Genomic DNA, 26,015 nt, shown 5'->3' with positions numbered 1-26,015 from the left:
ATTTTGCTCAATGAACCTAAATTGAGACCTTTTCTCCCTGACTCCCCCAGTTTAGTTGCTCGAAGAGCGAAGAACCTAAAGGACCACCTCACTGCAAGCCATTTCAAAAGACCAACACTCAAACTGAATACGGGGAGCCGTGTGGTAGGGTCTTTTCCCTGTGGAGGGTGTAATATTTGTCCCTATATGGTCACAACTGACACTATCGATCTTCCAATTTTTCCAGGGAAAATAAGTATGCGCATTTTTTCCAATTGTAAGTCCAAGAGTGCAAATTATTTATTGATCTGTCCATGTCCTATGCTCTATGTGGGTCAAACAAGTCAGGAAGTCAGAAAGAGTAATCAGCAGCATACTTCAAATATTGGAAAGGCTAAAATTGATAAAGAAAAAGGTAAGTCCTTTACATCAGTGGCATGTCATTTCCTTGAGCATCATGGTGGTAAATCTATTGGGATACGCATTATGGTATTGGATCGGATATCAAACCACATACGGGGTGGCAATTTGACAAAAGAGCTATTATGTCGTGAATCCCGATGGATTTTTAATCTTAATAGCATTTCACCGGGTGGACTAAATGAAGAGCTTCTCTTCTCAGGTTTTTATGGGTGATGACATGAGAATTTATATATCTCTTTTTATTGTTCTAGTACTTTGTACATGAAAATGTCCACTCTCAAATTGTCCTGACCTGGATGCGATCTTTATCAGCCCGCAAGTTCATGGACTCTGTCTGCATACCCTCTCTACATTGTAAAGTTTGTCCTAAATTTCTGGATGTCTTTTTGGAATGGACCACCTCCTTCGGACCTTAGGCTACTTTCACACATCAGGTTTTCGGCGTCAGGCGCGATCCGGCGTCGTGCCGGAACGCCGGATCCGGCAAATGTTTCGTAAAACCGGATGTGACGGATCCGGTTTTCTGCCGGATCCGTCTTTTTCTTGACAGACAAAACCGGATCCGTCTCATCCGGTTCATCCGTTTTTCTATCCGTTTTTCGACGGATTACGCCGGATCCGGTTTTTAAAATTGACCCTTGTGGCCTTCCGAACGGGATTGGCTACTGGAAAACTATATATAGCATGTTCCTACAGCCCTTCTTTGACAGGTTGTAGAGGAGAAAGTGCAGGTTGGAGAGAAGAGCAAGTTACTGGCGAAGATGGATGTTGTCATTGGAAATATTTTGAAGAATTTGGTGGATTTTATAGCGGAGGCGAATCGTTTGAGGGTGATTGTTCTGGAGAAGGAGAGAGCGAGACAGCAGCGCATCAGGCATCGTAGACGACGTTTGTGGATCCACCCCATCACAGCCAAGAGAATGACGCGTGGGGTCTATTCTACACTCTGCATGGACCTTCGACGAAACCCGGATAAATTTTTTGGATATGTTAGGATGAAAATGGAGAATTTTGATTACTTGGTGGAGCGCATTGCACACCTCATAAGAAAAGCGGACACCTATTGCCGCTTCTCTGTTTCACCCGCAGAGCGTCTGATGGTGACTTTAATGTAAGCCACATTTATTGGATATGCTCGCATCAGAGCACACTTTCACTGCAATCTTGTTGGTGGTAGTTTGTATCTCCAAGTGTTATAGGTCAGTTTTGGTATGTAATGCTGTGATTTAAAACTAATTTATTGTTTTTTAATTCCCCACAGATTTCTTGCAACTGGAGAATCCCTTTCGTCACTGCATTTCCAGTACAGACTCGGGATTTCCACCATATCTGGAATTGTGAAGTACACATGCCGTGCACTGTGGGACTCCTTAGCTGAAGAGTTTTTACCAGAGCCCACAACAGAGAGGTGGATTGAAATTGCTGACAAGTTTCAACAGATATGTCAGTTTCCAAACTGCTTGGGCGCTGTGGACGGGAAACATATCTGCATTGTAAAGCCAGCTGGATCGGGATCGGAATATTTCAATTACAAGAAATATTTTTCAATTGTCCTCATGGCCATCGCTGACGCGGAATACAAATTTATTGCGGTTGATATTGGGGCCTATGGCCGCTCCAATGACTCTCAAGTTTTCAAACTGTCTGCCATGGGGCGTAAACTGTATGGAAACACCTTCCAGTTCCCACCACCTAGACCGCTGCCGCAAACATCTGGTCCACCTATGCCATTTGTCTGTGTAGGGGATGAAGCCTTCCAGCTGTCAGAACACCTTTTGAAACCGTACTCTAGCAGAGGATTGACAAGACCAAAATGCATTTTAAATTACCGCCTCACAAGAGCAAGAAGAATGGTTGAATGTACCTTTGGTATTCTGACAGCCAAATGGCGGGTCCTATTGACTGCGATCAACCTCAAGACAGAAACTGTGGACGAGGTGATCAAAGCGTGCGTGGTACTCCACAATTTTGTTATCTGCAAGGAACCCATTTCCATTGAGGACACCTCTGAAGAAACCACCTTGCAAGATTACCATGACATTACCACTAGAAGTTCTGTGACGGTTTCAGTAATGAGGGACAATTTTGCACTATACTTTATGTCACCTCAAGGCAGAGTACACTGGCAGGATGACAGAGTGTGAAAGATTTGTGCCCAACCAAACTTGTGTACCTTCTGTACCAACAGTATATACCTTTGCCAACCAAAGTTGGCTATCTTGTCATGGTCTCTATTTTTAGCTTTAGGCCACAGGTGTGTACCTGGTTGTGTTTTATGCAAAGTATTTCACCTTTTAACAAAAGTTGTGTACATTGCTAGGAAATCTCCAACAATAAACACAACTTTTTAGGTGAAATACTTTGCTTCAAACACAACCAGGAACACAACTGTGGCAAAAAGCTAAAATTTACCCACAGTTATATACCTAGTTTTGAATACCATTTCACCTTTTAAATACCCTGTATTTAACCTTTTCGCCGCAGAAAGAAATGACAGACAACCAGTGTAAAATAATTTTACTTTTATTGAAAAATGTTTTTTTTAGTAAACTTTTTTAAAATTTTAATAAACTTGTTTAATAAAGCTTTGAAACTATAAAACTGAAACCATAAAACTGGTCATTTTTATTTAAATACACACATTATAAATCTGTGTAGTGTGTGGTGGAAATACTGCTGTAGGGGCTGTGGGACACTTCGACACTGGGAGTGTGGAGAGAGGACTGGAATCGTGGTGGGGAAGGAACAGTTAGAGGTGAAGGTGTGGAAAAAACTACAGAATGGGTGGACATGTGGGAAGCAGAAGAGGTGGTGGGTGGTGGAGTGGAGGGTTGGGCAGGGACTGTAGGAGCAGATGATGTTGATGGCAAGTTGTATGGGGAAGGAGTTTGGTACGGGGCAGGTTGCTGGAAGTGGGGAGATGTCTGGTACGGGGCAGGTTGCTGGAAGTGGGGAGATGTCTGGTACGGGGCAGGTTGCTGGAAGTGGGGAGATGTCTGGTACTGGGGAGGTTGCTGGTACTGGGGAGTTTGCAGGTACTGGGGAGGTTGCTGGTACTGGGGAGGTTGCTGGTACTGGGGAGGTTGCTGGTACTGGGGAGGTTGCTGGTGCTGGGGAGGTTGCTGGTGCTGGGGAGGTTGCTGGTGCTGGGGAGGTTGCTGGTGCTGGGGAGGTGGATGGTGCTGGGGAGGTGGATGGTATGTAATAGGAGGGGGAGGATGGAAAGTGGCTGGAGGGGGTGTAGATGTAATAGGAGGGGGAGGATGGAAAGTGGCTGGAGGGGGTGTAGATGTAATAGGAGGGGGAGGATGGAAAGTGGCTGGAGGGGGTGCAGGTGGAGGAACTACTGTGGTGGGAGGAGGAGGTTGGGAGGTAACTTGCTGGAGAGCAGCGTGGCATGAATGCATTACATGCATCTGCTGGGCAGGAGAGAGCGTTTCCATGCGCTCCACAACAGACCTGAAAAAGGTGTGGTTTGGCGAAGATCTTGCTTCTGAATGCATGGTTTGCAGAAGTGTCTTCACCTCCAGAATGCTGGAGTTGATCTGCTGATAGCCTGCGGAGATTTGCTCTGACAAGACTTTTAGACAGTTCTGGAAAGATGCATTCAGATGCAAGAACTCTGGCGCATAAGTCTTTTCCTGACCCCTCTGCCGCTGCCGCCCAGTACCCGCAGGTGTACTAGAGGTGGCAGGGGCAGAAGGGTAGGGTAAAGGGAAAGCGATCTCCTCACCAGCAGCTTCATGTAATGTAGGCGGCCACGATGCTCCTGTGCTGGTGGATGGGACAGATGGGTCGAATGTGTGGGAAGGCTGGGAAGGTGCAGCTGTACCGGGGCGGTCAAAGTGTCCCTCGGTGCCGGTCTCCTCAGGGATCGCCTCAGAAGGGTCCAATCGTGCAGGCTCCCGAGTGCTGCTCACCGTGCTGTGGAATAAAGAGAAAAAAAAAACAGTTAAAATACTGACATGGTATGGCCCTGGCTGAAAAAAAAAAATTTACATCTAACATTTTTTTTCACATGTGGTGTGTAATATTTACCTTCTAGCGACCATTGTTTCCCAGAGGAATGACAGGGCTTCTGCGTACTTGTACTTGCTCCTGCGTCCTCCAGATCCACTCGGGGCCCGCATCTCTTTATTGAACTCCTTCTTGAAACGATCCCTCACAGACCGCCACCGATTCACAATTCTGTTCCCTGAAACGAGAAAGGACAAAGTGGTTAGTATACAACATCAGTGTTTCCCAAACTCCAGTCCTCATGGTCCCCAGGGGTCATGTTTTCAGGATTTCCATAGTAAATAGAAATCCTGAACACATGATCCGTGGGGACCACGAGGACTGGAGTTCGGGAAAAACTGGTTTACATCAAGCAACCGGTACTGTATATACTTACGCTCTTTAATCTGGGCCCGAACATCGAGGTCCTCCCAGCGGCCGACAAGGAGCGAACAGATTTCCTCCCAGAGTCGTCAGGTAACGATAAGGTCAGCGTGGCGGCGGTCAGCCATATTCCAGAGCGGCTCCCTTTCTCTGACGAGATCAATGAGGTGGTCCACATCGAGTCCTCCATCCTCACCGTCAGAGTCGGGAGCACGCTGTGAAGGCTGTTAAAGAAAAAGACAAAAATAACATAATTAGCCTCCACAAAAGAAATGAAATAAAAAGTGCAAAAAAACAAAGCAAAAATATTTATACTTACACGCTGGTGACCGCCGCGTTGCTGTCGCCGACGACCCTGGGAGGCACTGCGAGGACCTCTTGGCCGAGCACCAGATTGGGAAGACTAGAGAAGAAAACAAAAAATGTTATGTCTTTGGATGTAGGCATTTGTTTGCTGTGTGTGGTCTGCAGAACATTGTTTTCTATGTGTTGTGTGTAGTGTGATGTTGTGTTTCTGCGTTTGATGCAAAAAACTTACCAATTGTGAGCCCACTCCAGGTGTTTGTCCACCCCTTCCTTCTTCTTCTGGGAGCTCCTCTTCATCTTGTGAATCCTGTTTTGAAATAAAAGGCAATGAATAGACATATATTACAGAGATGATGGATTTTGGAAATAAAAACTTACCGCCGGATCAGGCGCATTGCGGCGCTCATAGGCTTTCATTGTGTGAAAAAGCCGGACGTGCCGGATCCGGCGTGTCCGGCTTTTTCGCCGGAGACAAAAAGCGTTACAGTAGCCGTTTTTTCCAGACGCCGGATCGCGACACATTGCCGGATCCGGCGAAAACCGGATGAAACGCATGGCCATACGGCGCGATCCGGCGCAAATGCAAGTCAATGGGGGGGAAACCGGATCCGGCATTGCATTTCGCCGGATCAGGTTTCTGTCAAAAGCGCCGGATCGCGCCTGACGGCGAAAACCTGATGTGTGAAAGAGGCCTTATTTGAATGGATAGTGAACTCTCTAAGATTATGGACGCAGTTTTTCCCCTTCATCAAGGACCTGATAATCTATTGACCTAGAATAAATTGTGTTACAGAATTTTAGCATTGCTTACCACAGTTAGATCAGTTTTGTGAATTGATAGCGTGTTCTGTGATGCATTAGGATTTCGTATCAAGATACTTCATTTGATCATCTCTCAGTTGGTTTGTGTTATCATGTTAGATCAACACATTGTTCCTTCTGATATGGGTCTTTTCAACAGCATTCGTGACCAAACATTAAGTCTCCGCACTTCGTGGCGGATCTTGCGTTGGTTTATTTTGATGAATATACTGCTCTTTCTAAGGGCTTTTCCAACACATTTGTGGTGGAGTGTTAGGTTTTTTTCCTTGAATGGGATAACATCACAGCTTTTGTCAAATTCTCCTCTGTGTTACTCATATATATCTGGGCCCTTGTGTTTTGGACATAATTATTTAGCAACCTATTGTTTATGTCTTACTGTTTTCAACCTGGGTCTCTTCATTAGCATGCTTCTCTGCATGTTTTTTTGCATTTTAACAACATTGACCTTTTTGATAAAACCGATATTGGGATCGAAATTTAATATATCTTGATATATCTTTCAAAATGTGTCTGTATGTCTTTCCCCTATAGTATTCTAGTGGCTCTTGGCATAATTTGGCTTTTTTGCTATATCTAGGCCTTTAGACTTAATGGCTATTCTTCTCGTCTCTCTATTAATTCTGAATAATAAAAATACATCTTTGCATTTCCTACTATGTGTCTGATTATCCTATGTCAAAATTTGTAGGTGATACATTATTGGGTTTGTACTGGACCCGGGTACAAATTATTTGTGCTTCTTTTGAATTTACAAAAGACATTACACATATGCACAGTTCACATTTACAAGGAACTTTACCATGGTGCCTTTTATGTAAATTGGATGCCAGTACAATTAAATCTTGAGCATAATAACTGTTTGCAGTGCTCCTTTATGCAAAATGGCTATGGCTTCCTTTCTATATACATATATTTTTATACTTGGCGTCCATTGTTTTGTTGCTTTTGCGCTTTATTTGTGTAAACCGGTTGCGGCGCTCTGTTCATATTTTTATATGTCTATACCCGCATCCTTACTTGTGCATTAAATGTTTGAATTGAATTTCACTACATATGTGATGATTGACACATGTGTAGTGAATCACTGAGTCGAACTGGGTCACTGCTTCCCCATATATAGGATGGCTGTTGCGCTTTTCTCATATTTGTGTTCTGGGTACCGGTACATATACATTTATTGAATATTCTAGTTTTATCATTGCGATTATAATTCAAGATGCAAAATGGCTGCGGTGTCCTGTTTACGTCCATGTATTCATTTACATCTATGTTTTGTGTCTATGGCACTGGTATTTCTGCATTAAATAGTTGAATTAAACTTCACTACATAGTGACGACCGGCGCATGCGCATCGAACATGTGAGTGTAACTTTGTTCTTGTTTTCCTGCACATAAGATGGCTGCAGCACTTTGTTTACTTTTGCGCCCTTGGTATCGGTGCACGCGCATTCAGCATCTCAATCTCACTATTATGGGCTGATCCGTGCATGCTCAGTGAACATTTTAGTGTAATCTTGATGCTGTCTCTCTGCACACAAGATGGCCGCGGGGCTTTGTTTACATCTGCATCTATGGTAACGGCGCATGCGCATTGTGAATTTCAATCAACTTTATTGGTGCGATTTTGTATATACAAGATGGCCGCGGCCAGCGTCCTCCATGTGCAGCATCGCACGCCGCTCATGGTGACTCTCTCTCCTCCCTCTTGCAGGTGAGCCATATTCTGATTTATTTTGAGTGGGTATATATATGCTCAAGATGCTAAACACAACATGCTATTTTTCCCTGAGGAAGCCACCTCTTGTGTGGCGATACGCGTGGGATTTCATCCCACACCTGGGTTCTCCTTATTATTCTCTTGCACTGCTGGCCTCATTCATCTGCTATGGGACACACTATGGTCCTGCAGTTTTGACTCAGTCACCAAGCCCCTGTCAGGGGCCACTTGTGCTCTATTTCTATTGTTAGGGAAGGATTTAGTTTCATTATCATCATTATTTTTCCTCTCCACCACGAATGCTGTTGGACCCCTTCTCTTTGGTATCGTATATGTATTCCATTATATTGGTCATGTATATGTTTACCCTTCTCATCTTATGCACATATGAAATTTGGTGATGTGCTAATATATATATACATTCATTTATCTGTGTTATATATGTTTAAGCCAGCTATTTTTCTAAGACAGTGCCTTTTGTGAGAACCCTGTGTGGTTTACCACAAACTCTATAATAAGGTGTGGTATTGTCTCTGGTTCCTTTGCATAACTGGATGGAATTTTAATTGTTTTTATATGTGTTTTGTTTTGTCATATGGGTACGTTTGCTTGGAAACAAATAAAATTTATATATTTTACATACTAGTACATTTTTTTGTGCAATTGTGGTGTTCCCTTTGTATGGGTGTGATCTTTTTACTCGTTGGAACGTTGCTGCTGCACCATGCAACCCAAAGGGTAACACCTTATACTGGAACAGCCCCTCGGGCGTTACAAAAGCTGCTTTTACCCCTTAGGGGTACCTGCCAATAACCTTTTGTGAGGTCCAGAGTTGTAAAATACTGTGCCTGCCCAAATCGCTCTATCAACTCGTCAACCTGGGGCATGGGGTAGGCGTCAAGCTTTGAAATGTCATTAAGCTTTCTAAAATCATTACAGAATCTTAGAGACCCATCAGGCTTGGGTATTAGGACTATTGGGCTGGCCCACTCACTTTGGGACTCTTCTATGACCCCTAACTAAAGCATACTTTTCACCTCTTCCGAGATGGCTTGTCGCCGGGCCTCAGGCACCAGATATGGCTTTAGTCGGACTTTGGCCTGTGGCTCCATGACAATGTCATGTTGGATTAGGGAGGTGCGTCCGGGGAGCTCCAAAAAAACATCTGTATTTCGGCTAATGAACTCCCGGACCTCCTGAACCTGTCTAGGAGACAAAGTATCTGCAATTTTGAATGCGGGTTGGGCTTCCCCTGTCTCGCCCCGAGGTAGTGGAGCCTTCTCCATCTGAAACACAAGCAGTGGACTATCCCAACCAAGGTTTTCTCTATCTTTCCATGGTTTAAGCAAATTAACATGGTAAACTTGTTCTGGCTTTCTCCATCCTGGCTGGTGTACCTTGTAGTCTACTTGCACCATCTTTTCCATGATCTCGTAGGGTCCATGCCACCTTACAAGGAATTTGCTATCTACGGTAGGCACAAGTACCAACACCTGATCTCCAGGGCTAAAGGTTCTTACCCGAGCCTCCCGGTTATAGACCCGACTCTGTGACTGTTGTGCTGCCTCCATATGTTCCCGGACTAAGGGTAGGACTGTCTCCATTCTTTCTTGCATTTTTGCAACATGTTCTATCACACTTTTGTGGAGATAGGTTGGTTCTCCCAGGCCTCTTTGGCTATATCGAGTAAGCCCCGTGGATGTCTGCCGTACAATAGTTCAAAGGGCGAGAACCCCATAGATGCCTGAGGCACCTCCCGCACTGCAAACAACAAATATGGCAATAAGAGATTCCAGTCCTTCCCATCTTTTGAAACTGCCTTCTTTAACATGCTTTTCTGCATCTTATTGAACCTTTCTACCAGACCGTCTCTTTGGGGATGATACACCGATGTGCGCAACTGCTTAACATTTAGTAAACGGCAGAGTTCCTTCATAATTTTTGACATAAAGGGGGTTCCCTGGTCTGTTAAAATCTCTTGAGGAATTCCCACCTGCGAAAACATACCCATGAGTTCCTTTGCTATAAGATTAGGTAATGCGTGGCGCAGAGGAATGGCCTCAGGATATCGGGTAGCATAATCTAGAACTACCAGGATGTGTTGGTGTCCCCTTGCTGACTTATTGAGAGGCCCCACCAAATCCATTGCCACTCTCTCGAAGGGTACCTCTACAATTGGCAAAGGCACCAAAGGACTCCAAAAGTGAGGCTGGGGACTGGTTACCTGGCACACTGGACAGGAACTACAGTACCGTTTAACTTCTTCACGGACCCCTAGCCAGTAGAACTGCTGCAGAATTCGTTCTAGGGTTTTCTTTTGGCCTAAATGCCCACCAAGTACATGCGCATGTGCTAAGACCATTACCAGCCTATGATATGTCTGAGGTACGAGTAACTGTTCTACCAGTTCCCCACGTATTTTCTCCACTCGGTACAGCAAATCTTGGTGTAGCTCAAAGCGTGGCAGCACTGTAGCTGCCCCAGGTTGTTGGGGTTCCCCATTGACAAACAGTACATTTTCTCTGGCCTGGGCCAAAGTAGGGTCTCGGAGTTGCGCCGTACCAAAATTGTCACCAGACACATTCAAGTCTGACAACTCGGGTCCCGGCGGCAAGTCTTCCACCTCTCCAGCCAATACTTCTATGGGAGAACTTTTCCCCTCGTCCCCTGAAGGGAAGGTTACCCCTACCGCCAGCACTTCTTCCTCCGGGCCACCAGGTTCATGCCCTACTTCTGGAGAATGTAACCTGGGTGCCTCTGGTACCGGCAGTTGCTCCGTGGGTGAGACAACAGATGACCACAGCATAGAAAATAAAGAAAGTCTCTTCCAATTATCACCTCATAATGCAAATTAGTCACCACCCCCACCTCGTGGCACCGCCTCCCCGCTGGCGTGCTGATCACCACAAGTGCGGTGGAATAGTCTTTTAAGTCCCCATGTATACACAACACCCCAACTTTCCGACCCATATACTCGCTGGTTTGTATCCAGCTGGCTCGTACCAGGGTTACAAGACTCCCTGAGTCCAATAGGGCCACAGCCTGGGTGCCCTCTACTTCAACCTGACACAAATGTTCCATATTGGGACCTTTCGGGGTGCCCATTGCACACATCGGTTCGGCATAGTGAGACTGGCGATACCCAAAGTTGGTGTCCATGGGCTCAGCCAGGTGGGGGCAATCAGCTCTCACAGCCAGCAGATTATGGGGCTCCTTACTTCCCCAGATAAGTCCTGAGCGCCCTTCCTGGGCTCCACTCGCCGAACCAGGGGTGGAGACTTAGGGAACCTTCCTGCTGCCTTCCGGGGAGTCCCACCCTGTAGCCTCATACCTTTCTATCAGGTCTATCATTTGCATGGCATTAGTAGGGGATGCCTGTCTGACTCATGCCTGGAGGGAGTGGGGCAAAGCCCTCCAAAACGTATCAGTCACTATGCGGTCCAGCATGGCCGTGGGAAACAACACCTCAAGCTGTAACCACTTTCGTAACAGGTGCAAGAGGTTGTAATACTGGGACCGAGCCAGCTTGGAGGGGGTTAGCTCCCACTGGTGTACCCGCTGGGCCCGAACTAACACATTTACCCCAAGACGTGCCAGTATCTCACCCTTAACAACCGTGTAGTCTGCCCTTTGCTCCGTGGGTAGGTCCTGATATGCTTTCAAAGGTCCTGGGGCCAGAAATGGAGCGATGATTTCTGCCCACTGGTCCCGGGGTAGCCTCTTCTCTCTCTCAGCGACTCCTTCGAACATCTCCAGGTACGCCTCCACATCGTCTGACTTCTCCATTTTGGGAACCGCTGTACGAACCGCTTTCCGGACATCACGGATTCCTCGGTTAGTTCCTTTTGTCTGTGCTGTCGTGATATGCTGTATCAACAGCTGACTGGTTTCCTGCTGCTGCATAGCCTGCTGCTGCATAGCCTGCTGTGGCATGACCTCCTGCTGCTGCTGCCGCATGGCCTCCAGTTGCTGCTGCATAGCTTGCTGCTGCTGTGTAGCCTGCTGCTGCATAGCCTGCTGGCGCATGGCCTCTATGAGCGTTTTGACTGTGGCCTCCATTTCTGGAAAGTTCCCCGCCTGGGTCTGTGCCACTTGTTTCACCCAGGACATAGGCTTGGGTTCAGATCAAAAATAACAAAAAACAGCCTGGCCTCACTGCATTTGCCCGCATTCAGTCCACCAATTGTAGGGATTTGTTCTGGTAGGTAATGGCAGGGCTACAGTAATGAGGCAACACACAGGCTTAAAGTCTAATTTCAGTGGTTTACTCACTTTGCAAACAGCAGGTTAACAGAAAATAAGGGAAAAACATAAATGAACACCAGCTTGGAAAACCAATGGTCCCAGAAGCACCCCTTGCATGGGACGGGCTTAACTAAGCGGCTGCCAGGTCCTGCGGCATCCGCCAGGTGCCATTCCCAGGGTTGTTGAGAGTCTTACTGCTATAGTCCTGCAGCACGGGGATCGTGTACACAAGTTCAGGCTAAGTCCAGCCAAGTTCCTGTAACTTCCAGACACACACTCACCATGTGCCAAATACCAACCTCCATTACATAGCCCATAACCCCTCCCATCGATGAGGTAGACATCACATGGGCTGATCACATGACCATGACATCATCGCAGGTCCTGTCTTTAGGAAAAAACCAGGCCAAACATTAATCTGCTGGGAGAAATGTATCTCCCATCCAGTAAAACATCTTTACTGTACTACAGTGTGGACTGCCAAACATTTCCCCCTGTGGGTAGACATCAACATAATGTGTAAAAGATTTTAACGGGCATCAAAAACACCCTTTCACACAATAACATGGCTGTTGCATCATGGATCATGGTCACCATGGTGATCTTGTGGTGGTGGTTGATGAGGAGGAGGAGGATAACAGCAAATAGGCAAAATCAGGAAGCGTATACCCATGAGTGACTGTAAAGAGGTGGAGGGGAATATACCTCCCAAAAATGACACTGGATTTGAGGTTATGTTTCGCTGTTATCATTTGTTGGTGTAGAGAAGTCTGACCCATTCCAACCCTTGTTCATTTTTATGAGTCAGCCGGTCAGCACTTTCAGTTGACAGGCGGATGTGCTTATCAGTTATAATTCCACCAGCAGCACTAAAAACCTGCTCTGACAAAATGCTAGTGGCAGGGCAGGCCAGGACCTCCAAGGTGTAGAGAGCCAGTTCATGCCTCGTGTCCAGCTTGGATACACAATAACTAAAAAGCACAGAGTAATCACAGAGGATGTTGGTATGGTCAGCAAGTAACTCCCTCAACATCTACCAAAACATTGCACTCTTTGTGAGAGCACCCCGCGCCTCAGAGCCAGTGCCATGGGAAGGTCTGAAAAAATTCTTGCAGAACTTTGCCAGTTTTCCTCTGCTGGATTGGAGTTGTGTCTCTCTCGCCTGTACTCCTTTGTTGTCCAACGAACTGTGACCTCTGCTGCCAGCATTTTCAGATAGGAATTTTTTTATAATTCTGCAACAATGGCCTTCTAGGACTGCACCAATTTAGTACACCTGTCTGCCTCTGGAAGAAGAGATTGAGAGTTCTCCTTGCAGCATGGGTATTGTAGTGTCACCAACCAGTAATGACTGTCACCCAAAATTCAGCCTGTTGTCACATGGCCTGTTGTCTGCAGTGCTTCCATCTTGTGACTGATGTGGTCATTTTGGAGATGGAGGCTTAATAGGAGGAGAAGGAGTAGGAGGTGGAAGGGCAACCCTGATTGATGTAGGGACCACAATGCTCAGCGTTGGGTGGAAGTGTTCCATCCCAAGGTCCGACTGGGTCCCAGCTTCCACTATGTTAACCAAATGTGCCATCAGTAAGATGTACCATCCCTTCCCACAAGCATTTAACCATGTATCTATGGTTAGGTGGACGTCGCCAGTAACAGCTTTGTTTAGGTCATGGGTAATGTTGTGGGACACGTGCTTGTGTAATGCTGGGACAGCACACTGGGAGAAATAGTGGCGGCTGGGGACCGAGTACCTTGGAATGCCCGCTGCAACCAGGTTGCGGAAACCTTCCATCTCCAAGAGCCTAAAAGGCAACAATTTGAGTGCAAGCAGACGAGAAATGTGTGAATTTACTACTGTGGCCTGTGGGGCACATTGGCTGCATATTTATGCTTGCGTTCCAAGGACTGGGGTATGGACTACTGATCACTGTGCTGGGACAAGGACGTGTATGTGCTTGATGATGGTGGTAGTTAAGTTTGTTCAACGTCAGGAGCAGGTCAGGAGACATCTTCGCAGGCACCATAGACAGGGGATTGGCTTCCAGGCACAACAGCGGAAGAAGCAGTAGTGTCACCCACAGGCAGTGTTCCTGGACCCTGGGGTTCAGCCCTCAAAGTCAGGTGCTCGGCTGCCATGTGCCTGATCATGCTGGTGGTGGTCAGGCTCGTAATTTTGCTACCCCTGCTCATGTGGGAATTGCAGGTGGTGCAAATGTTTAGAGTTATCAACAGTGTCTTTAAAAAACAACCAGACTTGGGAAGACCTAACAGTTGTACTGCCAACTTCCGTCGTGTTGGTGTTATGAGGAATGGTTGCCTGCCTTCTGTCTGTGGACACCACACTGCTTCTTCCTGCCTGTTTGTGGTGCTACGCCTCCCTCCCCCTGTGTACTGCTGTTCTCGCTCTGCATGTCCTCCTGCCAGGTTGGGTCAGTTACTATATCTTCCACCACCTCGTCTTCCACTTCCACACCCTGGTCATCCTCTTGACTTTCTGGAAATTGTGTCTCATCATCATCCACCTCTTGTGACATGTTCCCACCATCGCCTTCGTGTGACCATGGCTGTTCAAATATTTGGGCCTCTCTACATGCAATCTCATCCTGCCCGCTTCAAGTGGACCGGGCGAGAGGCCTGAATCTATAAATGGAAAAGTGAACAGCACTTTGGAGTGTCCAAGTGTAGGATCAGTTGTCTCTAGGCACTTGGCATGGTGGAAGGAAGGAGAATCAGGGTGAGAAAATGCGTTCCAGATTCACAGCTACTGAGACTTGACCATGTGGAAGACAGGATGTGATGGTGGTGGCAAAGTGACTGGAAGCATTATCAGCTATCTCACCAACAACCTTTTGACACTTCTCTGGGTTCAATAGTAATGTTATGCGATCCCCAAGTAATTCGGACAAAAAGGATGGGCAAGAAGAAGTGGGTATTTGTTGTGGCACAATTTCAGCTTGCTCACGGTCTCGGCCTTGGCCTCTGCATGCATGATCACCATCACATCCACTTTCCCATCCCTTGCCATGCGTCTTACCAATTTTAAATGGACTACAATATTTTCCACGTTCTCTACAAATGGCTGAATTTGGAGCAAACTTATATGTGATTCGTGTGCGGGAAAACTACAGTTTAAAATATCTGGCCTGTAGGTAACCATTTTTTTTTTCAGCAAAATGGTGTCAATAACTAGGTTAAGATACAGAAAATAAATTGGAATGGAGGCCTCAAATTCCACAATTTGTAGCCCACAAGTAAATGAGGTGTGTGACAGAGGTACTACACAGTAAAATATATGGCCTGTATTTTTATATTTTTACCGGAAATTTGTTTCAAGAACTAGGGTAACACACAGCAAAAACTGTTGAATGGAGGCCTGAAATGCCACAATTTTTAGCCTACAGCTGAGTCGTGTGACGGAGATAACACACTGTAAAATTTGTGGCCTGTGTTTTTTTTTTACAGGAAAATAGTTTCCAGAACTAGGGTAACACACAGCAAAAACAGTTGAATGGAGGCTTCAAATGCCACCCCACAGATAGATGAGGCATGTGACGGAGATACCACACTTTAAAATATCTGGCCTGTATTTTTTTGGCCAGTAAAATTTTGTCAATAAGTTATTTGTTGGGATCCTCCCTATACACAGGATGGATCCCAAGCCTTGTCTCCTTCTGCGGTCTCCCATTCTTCTACCACAGTAGAACCTGCTCAGCAGAGACATCGGTCTTTGCATCTTGCCCAGACTCGTTACTGCTGCCTCTCCAGGTTCAACTATAGTAACTGGCCATAGACAGCAGTAAGCAGTCGTTCCTGAGGCTAAGTCCAGGATTCATCCTACTGAGCAAGCTCGTGAGGTGGCGACTAGTGATGGGCGAGTAGCATCATTGCTCAGGTCTCCCCGAGCATGCTCGAGTGGTCGAGTATTTTGGCGTGCTCAGATATTTAGTTTTCGTCATCTCAGCTGCATGATTTGCAACTTGTAGACAGGCTGAAAACATGTGGGAATTCCCTAACAAACAGGCATTCCACACATGTATTCAAGCTGTCTAGCAGTCGCAGATCATGCAGCTGAGGCAACGAAAATTAAACCTTCAAGCACGCCAAAATACTCGGCGACCACCCGAGCATGCTCGGGGAGACCCGAGCAATGGGTATACTCGCTCATCATTAGTGGTGACCTCTCATTGGTGGTCAGTCATCAGCTGCTCAGGTCCTGCGGATCCGGATTGGCCCATGAGCAAGGTCCTAACTGACTGGAATGTATAGGAGGTTCTCTGAGCCGCTCGGTGGTGCGCTAAAATCTTAAATATTTGCATCGTGTGTGCTTGGGGCTTCGGCTTTGCCTCTAGTGTCGTGTGTCTATGAGTGATTCTGTGAGTGTGTGCACTAGTATTTCCTGGTGAGGCAGATTATCCTCTACTCAGGGCACAGTCTGGCCACGCGCCATGGCCCGCAGCAGTTATCACATAGGGCACAGTCAGGCAACGTGCTGGTGCACGCTTCTGTTACTACAGGGCAAAGTCTAGCTACACTCTCTGGCACACATCTGTTAGCATGTGCTGTACATACAGCACAGTTTACCCACGTGCTCTGACATATTTCTTGCTTACTTACTTACTGGTTCTTTATGTTTGGTTCACACTGCGTGACATTTAACACACTGTGCAAGCCTTAGGTGCTCTGCAGCATTGTACTTCTCTGTGGAGCAACAGAGTGCAGCACCTTAGCATTCTGTTCACACTGTGGGCAGTTAACCAAGTTTGCGTTTTGTGAACGCTTGCAGTGCAGCGCCGCCATTGTTCATATTAGCTGCAGTTTTACACCTCTGCACAGTGGACCCCGGGTTGCGAACACACTTTTTTATAATATTTTATTTAGTGCGTTCCGCCAACCCTAACATAAGTAGGCTAAAACACAACAAAAACAATTCTATGGAGGTCTGAAATGGCACAATTTTAAATGCAATGATATGCGATCCATGAGGCCGACAAAACCCGGTGGAAAATATCTGCCCTGTAGCGAAATATTTTTTTGGCAGCTAAATATTTTATTGGCAGCAAAATGGTGTAAAGAAATTGTATAAGCCATTCCCAAAAAATTTTACAGTACCAAAAAAATGACAGAATTTTCTGCACACTCAGATGTGATAGCTGGGACAAGCAAACCCGTTAAAAATAGCTGGATTTTCATGCTGTGCTGTGAAAAGGATCTGGCTGTATTCTGCAGTGTCAACAATTAAATGCAGAAAAAAATGTGCTCTGGATTGCTTTTGAATAAAATAATCAGGATTAAGATGCCAAAAAAATTATTCCTGGCCACTGATACCTGGTGCTATGTATATACGGTCAATATATGTAATAGGCTTCAGCAGCAGCAGACAGTAATGGAATGGACCTTCTTTATGTATGCAATAAAGTTTGCCACATACAATGCCTGCCTTCCTAGCACTGATATCTATAGACCCACATACACTGCCTGCTGCCCAGCACTGATATATATATCTACATACACTGCTTGGCTAGATATCACTGATATCTATATACCCCGCCGTAATTAGTTCTTAGAAGGACTGTTGGCTTACCTGGATTGGTGGATTCAACAGTGGTATACCCATAGTAACTGATACCCCACCTATTCTGTCCCTATCACTGCGGCAACTTTCCCTACACTGGTGATTCCAGAGCTGACTGTGCCGAGCAGGGTGGCACCAGGTCTGATATAGACCTGTTGATGCTGCGCGGTCAGCCAATCACTGTGATACCACAACCAAAATGGCTGCGGCATTACAAAAAGAGCGCCAAACATGCAGGGCGGGGACCCGAGCTCCTGCCAAAAAATCCCAGAAATCCTCGGCGCTTGCCGAGTACCACAAGTACAGCGATGCTCAGGTGAGTACTGAGCATTACTGAGTATGCTCTCTCATTACTAATCTTGTTCTCATTTGCCCACATAGAGGTTTTCTTAACTGGGCACAAAACGCATCCCCATTGCAGTACCCCAAGTTTGTAAGTACTACTGCCGTTCATAAATAGTTATGCTTTAGAATGAATTCAATACTATCTACAATTTGATTTACTTATAAATCCCCAAAATATAAAGAAAGTGTTTTGCCGCTTGGCAACTCTTTTGGTGATCGATAACCGTGTAGAGGGATTTAATGTCCAAAGTACCCAGAATAATATTATGTTTCCACTCTACTGGTTCAAAAATTTGATTTCTAAGTAAAAAGAAGCTCCAAGCGTATGTGGCGCTAATCACCTTAAGATTTCTTAAGTACATCCATTTCCAGTGAAAATCTATTACTAAAACTTAATTTTTTTCAAAAACAAAAAAATAGCAGCTGAAATGCATGGTACTTTAATTTAAAAATACTTAAATTTTTTTTTTTTGCTTTTAATATATTAACTTTTAGTAGTAGATTTTCATTAGGAATGTCGTATTCAAGACATCCTAAGGTGATTAGCGCCACATACACTTGGAGTTTCTTTTTACGTAGAATTCTAAAATTTGAATAGTATGATTGGTGCCTTTTCAGGTAGGCAGTATATATAGATATAGCATGAATTTATCTAATTCCAATCCTCACAGGTTTTTTTTATACCCTATTTTGTTCATTACAGGCAATCAACCTGTAAGATTATCAATTTTATTGCAACTGCCTTATTGTCTTCCCACTACTCGTAAGGATTTAATTAATTGTTTCTAGCTATAGATATTTTTAAGAATCAAATTGCTCTTGATATATTATCTTATAAAGCTCCAATTATTTCTTGTTGTTTCTTTTTACCTATAGATATATTTTTATGAATCAAATTGCCCTTGAGATCCTTTACTATATTTTCATATTTGATTTGTAACAGTCCCCACTCCCATTTCTTCATTTCAATTTTATATTAAAATTTTTACTCCTTTTATAATTGTTTAGATAAACAGGTTTGCACATTTAAGATTTTTTAAGGTATTATTAATAAAATATTAGTTTTTAATTAGTTTCATATTTTTCACTCTTTTAAGCCATACCATTGTTTTATCTTCATGCATTGCTCCTTTGTGCATGATGAGCAACACGCATACCAATATGCATTTTTGTAAAATCATTATAACCACAATTGTATCATCATTTATGCACTATTTATAATAATGTATAATATACATGGTCAGTGTCGCTACCAGCCGGAGCATGCCAGCAGCAATCCTCTTTGCGCATCCAGGAGGTCCACTACTATGGGAGGACGCTCCCTCAGCCTTCACCTCCTGGTGAATTGTTATCCTGCCACCGTGGAGCCCACGGGACCTTACACCATCACAAGAAAGCACGTTTGGTTGCAACATGCACACAAAGGTGCGCTTTCTGAACAGTCTTCTTGCTAGCTTCCCTGAAAGCCTTGGTGCAGTCAATGATGAGCAAGGTAAACAATTCCATCAAGATTTGATCGTCATGGAGGGACAGTACTAGGATAAATGGGACATACTTATGATGGACCAAATGGAAAAAGCAAACAAAAAAGGAGGCACCGCTGAATATAATAAAGGAAAGGGGTTCACCAGGGGCATGTCAATGAAAATAGCACTTGTATAAATATACCGGGCACACACTTATGCTCAGCACTTATCCTCCCTTGAGAAAACCACCTGGGTAGTGGCGATATGCGTGGGGTTTTGTTCCCCCCACTACTCCTTCCCACATTTGCACCATCTTGCCTGTAGGAGCTCTGATTATTTCAGCTCCCAGCCCTCTCTTTCTCTGGTAATATATGGTGGTTGCTGCATTGATTTAAACCGCTTTAGAGGGTCTTAGGTCTTTTCTTATGTATTGGCTTGGTGCTGTGAATAGCCTTATTTGTATATATGAAATGGCGTTATAGATCATTTATAATGATCTGCATACTTTATGTGCGCAGTTCAAGCTATCTGAACTTATTTGCCTTCATCTGTGGGGTTTGGTTGTGGGAAGGTCATTGTATCATAACCACATAACCATATGACATGACCAGTTTATGCTTTTTTGCATGTTTTAATTGCTTTTACGGGTTCAGTGTTGTACCATGTGTGTGTCTTTTTTGCTAAATAAAAATATTTTTTGTCTACTACGTATATTATCAATGTAGTGTTCCCTTTTTATGGGGATGTTGCTTTTTCTTTTACATATGTATGATGGCTGACTGTTGTTGGAGAATCAGGAGAGATTGTCGACAAATTGAACCCTCCAGGTAAAGTTATAAGCTTACATTTTTACTTTAACTGCTACCCTAACTTTCCTACTTGTACACAACTTGACTTACATTAACAATATATCCTTTGCATTAGCAAAATAGGTTTAAATAAACATTACATTCAGGTAATGTTTGCATTATTTCCATTGTATGTACATTTTGTATAGACTTGGAGACAAAAGCAGTGTGTCCTGTACCTTGAAAAGTTGTTGTGATAAGAATACCTAGGGTACCTTTTGGATTTAGAAGCCGAAGGTTAGCCAATAACAAGTGTCAAATCTAACTCAACGAAAATTGTGTTCCCCATTGATACATATTAGATATGCTTGATGGGAGTCAAGTTCAGAGATGATGCAAGCCATAATGGCATGTTTAGGCCATTCAGGCTAATCTCAGTAGCATGAGCAAAATCAGCCTGGAGTTTTCACTTTTAAAATAGTCTCATGGGACAAATTGCAGAAATGGTTGTACCACTAGTTCGAAAACCAAATCAATGTAATGCTGAGCAGTTAGTTAGCTTGGAATGAAGACTAGAGGGGTCTAGCTACCATATATTATATTACCATATATTATGTGACCCAACACCATAATCATAAAAGTAGAATGGGTATGATGTTCAATCGTTAAGGTCTCTTTATATTGCCTACGTATTCTCTAGGTTGAACTCCGGCAGTCATTGCAACGTCGATAAAGGAAATGAACCACAATGCCAGCACCAATTGCTCCACATCAGCCTCTGGTTTCCTACATGAATAGGCTTTCGTAAGAAAATATGACATCAGTCTTACTGCAAGAATTATGATGTGACTATCTAGTCTTTATTCTAAGTGCACTAACAGCATGGCATTACAGTGATTTGATTGTGGAGCCAGTTACACTGCCGTTTTTCCAAAATGTCCCAAGATTGATTTGTTGTGTCGCATATTGCTTTAGCTACTGTAAGCAGCCAGAATGGGATAAATGTGTTTCCTTGGTCTGCAGTATCTTCAGACTTGTTTCCCATCAATTACATCTGAGACATTATTTGTTGACAATTGCAAAGAGAGCTGCCAGCAGCTGATCTTGATGATTTTTATGAACAAGCACTATCAGCGTGGCAGAACTTTCCCCAGACAGCCATTAATAACCTCATTGACAGCATGCCAAATCATGTACATGCATTTATTTATGCACTTGATGCTAATACTTGATACTGAATAATTTGAGATGTTTTGAAAGCTTTGTTTTCATTTATTTACACCTTCTCATTATCATTATTTTCCTTTTTTTCGCTTTCGTTTTTCCTCCCCTTCTTCCAAGAGCCATAATTATTTTTATATTTCTTTCAATGTAGCCATATGAGTGCTTATTTTTTGCAGGTTGTGTTGTACTTTTGAATGGCACCATTCATTTTACCATATAGTTTGCTGGAAAACAGGAAAAAATTCCATGTGTGGTGTAATTACAAGAAAAGTGCAATTCCATAATGTTTATTGGGCTTTTTATTTACCATGTTCAGTAAATTGTAAAATTGACCTGGCAATATTAAAAACATGTGTTCCTATATCACACTTCAGTATGTCAAATCTACAGAATATTAGTCCATGAAAAATTGCGCAAACCCATTTTCTTAAATGAAAGATCAGCGTATCTATGAGTAAAGGATTTGGCCTGAGGTTATCACTGGCAAATGATTTTGTACCAATGTTGTAAAAATATCACACATCTCAAGATTTCAGCAGCCACTTATAATATTGTATGATAGGTGACAAAATTAATTTTATCAATGAATCAGGCATGCTGAAGGCAAGGCTGTTTAAAATCTATTGAGAAACAGGTGACAGTCACCAATGCATGAAGAATCTCACTTTTAGGACTACATTATAAACTGCTGTTGCTATTAATTTCCCAGACCTGGCATGTGACAAAATTATGGATCACTATTTTATTAGTACTGACTTGCCAGAGGGTTTTTGGATTATTTAAACATATTTTATGTAATTCACTTAATTGCATATGTGAGCTTGTCAGCAGCACTCCTTGCCACAGTAAATGTATAATTTACTAGCCAAAGTGAAACAAATCATTACACTTAGCAATATTTTTGAGAGTATTATGCACATTGATTGTATCAATCTACAGTATCTATCTATCTACAGGTGCAGCTCACAAAATTAGAATATCAATACAAAAAGTGAAACTCATATTATATAGACTCATCACAAACAAAGTGATCTATTTCAAGTGTTTATTACTGTTAATCATCAACATTATGGCATACAGCCAATGAAAACCCAAAAGTCATCATCTCAGGAAATTAGAATACTTTATAACACCAGCTTGGAAAAATGATTTTAAAATCCGAAATGTTGGCCTACTGAAATATATATTAAGTAAGTGTAATCAATACTTGGTTGGGGCTCCATTGGTATTAATTACTGCATCAATGCGGCGTGGCATGGAGGCGATGAGCCTGTGGCACTGCTGAGGTGTTCTGGAAGCCCAGGTTGCTTTGATAGCAGCATTCAGCTCATCTGCATTGTTGGGTCTGGTGTCTCTCATCTTCCTCATGACAATACCCCATAGATTTTCTATGGGGTTAAGGTCAGGCGAGTTTGCTGGCCAATCAAGCACAGTGATACTGTTGTTTGTAAACCAGGTATTTGTACTTTTGGCAGTGTGGTCAGGTGCCAAGTCCTGCTAGAGAATCAAATTCCCAACTCCAAAAAGCTTGTCAGCAGAGGGAAGCATGAAGTGCTCTAAATCATCCTGGTAGACGTCGGCGCTGACTTTGGTCTTGATAAAACACAGTGTACCTATAACAGCAGATGACATGGCTCCCCAAGCATCACCGATTGTGGAAACTTCACATTAGACCTTAATCAGCTTGGATTGTCTGTCTCTCCACTCTTACTCCAGACTCTGGGACCTTGATTTCCAAGGTCTATTGTGAAGTATCCACAATTAATGATGGTTTGGGGAGCCATGTCGTTTGCTGGTGTAGGTCCACTGTGTTTTATCAAGACCAAAGTCAGCACAGCCGTGTACCAGAAAATTTTAGAGCACTTCATGCTTCTCTCTTCTGACAAGCTTATTGGAGATGGAAATGTCATTCTCCAGCAGGACTTGGCACCTGTCCACACTGCCAAAAGTACCAATTCCTGGTTTAAAAACAACAATATCACTGTGCTTGGTTGGCAAGCAAACACACCACACCTTAATCCCATAGAGAATCTATGAGGTATTGTCAAGAGTTAGATGAGAGCCATCCGACCCAACAATGCAGATGAGCTGAAGGCTGCTATCAAAGCAACTTGGGCTTCCATAACACCTCAGTAGTGCCACAAGCTGATCGTCTCCATGTCGTACAGCATTGATGCAGTAATTGATGCCAAAGGAACCCCGACCAAGTATGGAGTGCATTTACTGAACATACGTTTCCATAGGCCAACATTTTGGATTTAAACTTTTTTTTTCAAGCTGGTGATTCTAATTTACTCAGATAACAACTTTTGGGGTTTCACTGGCTGTAAGCCACAATCATCAACATTAACAGAAATAAACATTTGAAATAGATCACTCTTTCTGTAATGACTCTTTACAATATATGAGTTTCACTTTTTGTATTGAAGAACTGAAATAAATTAACTTTTTGATGATATTCTAATTTTGTGAGATACACCTGTATTTATCTATCTATCTATCTATCCATCCATCCATTCATCTATCTAGAAAATCCAGTAATCAGAGGCAGCACACTGTTAGAGTGAAAAAAAGGCGCTATTTTATTCAGCTCATCATGACGACGTTTCGGTCCAGTCTGAACCTTTTTCAAGCCTGAAAAAGGTTCAGACTGGACCGAAACGTCGCTGAAGCGCCCCAGGGGCATGGGATACTCGGTACCGGGTCAGTGTCTTAAAGGGGAAGTGTCACGGTGGCAGTGACCCGGTCCGTGGCCCCAGGCGTTCATGTAAAATTAAGGGAATTGAATAGGAATAAAGTTTGTGTGTAAGTCGTGACGCCACCTGTGGTTTCTGGTCAGAGGTGACCAGCGCTCTAGTGCAGATCCTCCAGGACAGATGGTAAGATGCAGCAGAGTTTGTAAAGCTCTCCACAGGCAGAGCTGTAGTCCCAGGGCAGCTGAGAGTAGATTAGAGATGATGATGTAGTGTGGAGTAAAGGATGTAGCAGTGCTTTGGTTGGTGACGCAGAAAGAAGGTAGATGACACAGTTGCATGCAGTTCCAATACTTACAAGTCTGGCGTGCTCAGGTGCCCACTTCAGTGCAGTGTTCTTCAGGTGAGGGGTCCAGCCAACTTCCAGGCAAAATGAAGTACACCCTTCCAGCACTTCCTGTCAGTATGTACCTTCCCTGGCTGTCTCCACAATGCTGCTTTTCCACTATCCATCCTTTGCAGCACCTCACAGTCAGTGCTCCAGGCCAGCAGCTGCAAATCCTGTCAGACAACGGGTACAATCCACTTCTTTGATCCTATATAGCTGCCTTTCTGGTGAGAATAACTGTGGTAATTTTGCTGTGGGCCATAAAGTGACCACAACTGTCAGCTTGCTAGTTGAGTTCAATGTACACTCCGCTAGGCTAGGGGCTGAGACCCTTTTTGCAACCTGGTTCTTCCTCCACCCGACGTCCGTCAGTGTGGAATGAGGCCCACAGGGAACACGTTTTACCCGTGCCTCTGGAAGAACCCCATACCTTTCCAGGTTGCTTTATGTCCAAGCCAATCTGTCCAGCAGCTTTTACTGCCAGTAGCTGCTCCAGACACATCCTGTCTCCTTCCCTCCCTCTGAGGGAATTCATTTGCCATACTACAATTCTGCCGCTGTTCCTACGCTCTGCCCACCTCCCAACAGCCTTCGTGTTCCAAGCAGGGGCCATAAAGGATGCTCTGCTATCCTACGTGTGTGTGGGATGTGGATGTGGAATGTGGTCGGGTGCTTCCATCTTACCTGGTCGTGGAATACCACACCTCTACATTAAAGGTTTGTTTTTTGCTTTGGGGGGCTCTGCACTTAAATTTCTCTCTTTTTCTCTGTGCTGCTCGAATTTCTTTGTTTTCTATCTATCTATCTATCTATCTTTCTGTCTATCTATCTATCTATCTTTCTTTCTAGCTATTAGTCCATCCACCCTTCTGTGGCTGATGCAATCTTCTGCTATGTGCAAAGTGGAACTGAACATTTTATTAGCAATTCGCACAAAACAATTTGCAAATTGTTCAAATAATCCATTTATTGTAAAGATCCTATTTTAGTTTAGTGTCCCCTGTGTACAGAGTGGTTCTTAACCCCTTCATGACCTTGGACAAATTCATACATCCAGGTTGGTACTTATCTACATTGGACGTATGGATATGCGCAGGTGATTTGCATGCACAAAAGTTGTGCGTGTGCGATCGACACCGGGTGTTCAGCTGACATGACAGCTGACGCCCAGCACTCACTGCCAGGAGCAGTGCAAAATATGGCATTGTGCAAAAAGAAGTGTCTTTTAGTGTGTAACAGCAGCAAAACATAAAAAAACTTATATAAATCTGGTATCGCTATAATCACACCAACCTGAAGAAAAAAGTCATCTAGTCACTTACACCACACGAGGCATAATAAAAAAAAGTAATACCAATTCTTGAACTGCTGTTATTTTGTTCACTATGTCTCACAAAGATGGAAGTAGGCTAGGCTCACATTTACCCAGGGCTCTGTGCTGAGCGCTTACACCAAGGTTTCCATGTAAATCTCTGAAAAACATGATTCTGACAGAACCCCTAGTGGATGATTGCCTATAATGAGACATATGGAGACACTGGACACCGTCTGGCCTATGGCCGTGTCCATCTTTTTTGGCGTGCATAAAAGCGCTGTTGGCCACAATTTTGTGCATCTCTGAAAAAAAGGACACAGCTGAACAGAGACCAGATGGAGTCCAAAGT

The sequence above is a fragment of the Dendrobates tinctorius genome, unplaced genomic scaffold (assembly GCF_039654945.1).
Source record: "Dendrobates tinctorius isolate UK_male_01 unplaced genomic scaffold, ASM3965494v1 ptg000011l, whole genome shotgun sequence".
Taxonomy (NCBI): domain Eukaryota; kingdom Metazoa; phylum Chordata; class Amphibia; order Anura; family Dendrobatidae; genus Dendrobates; species Dendrobates tinctorius.
Note: the sequence above shows the minus strand (reverse complement) of the source record.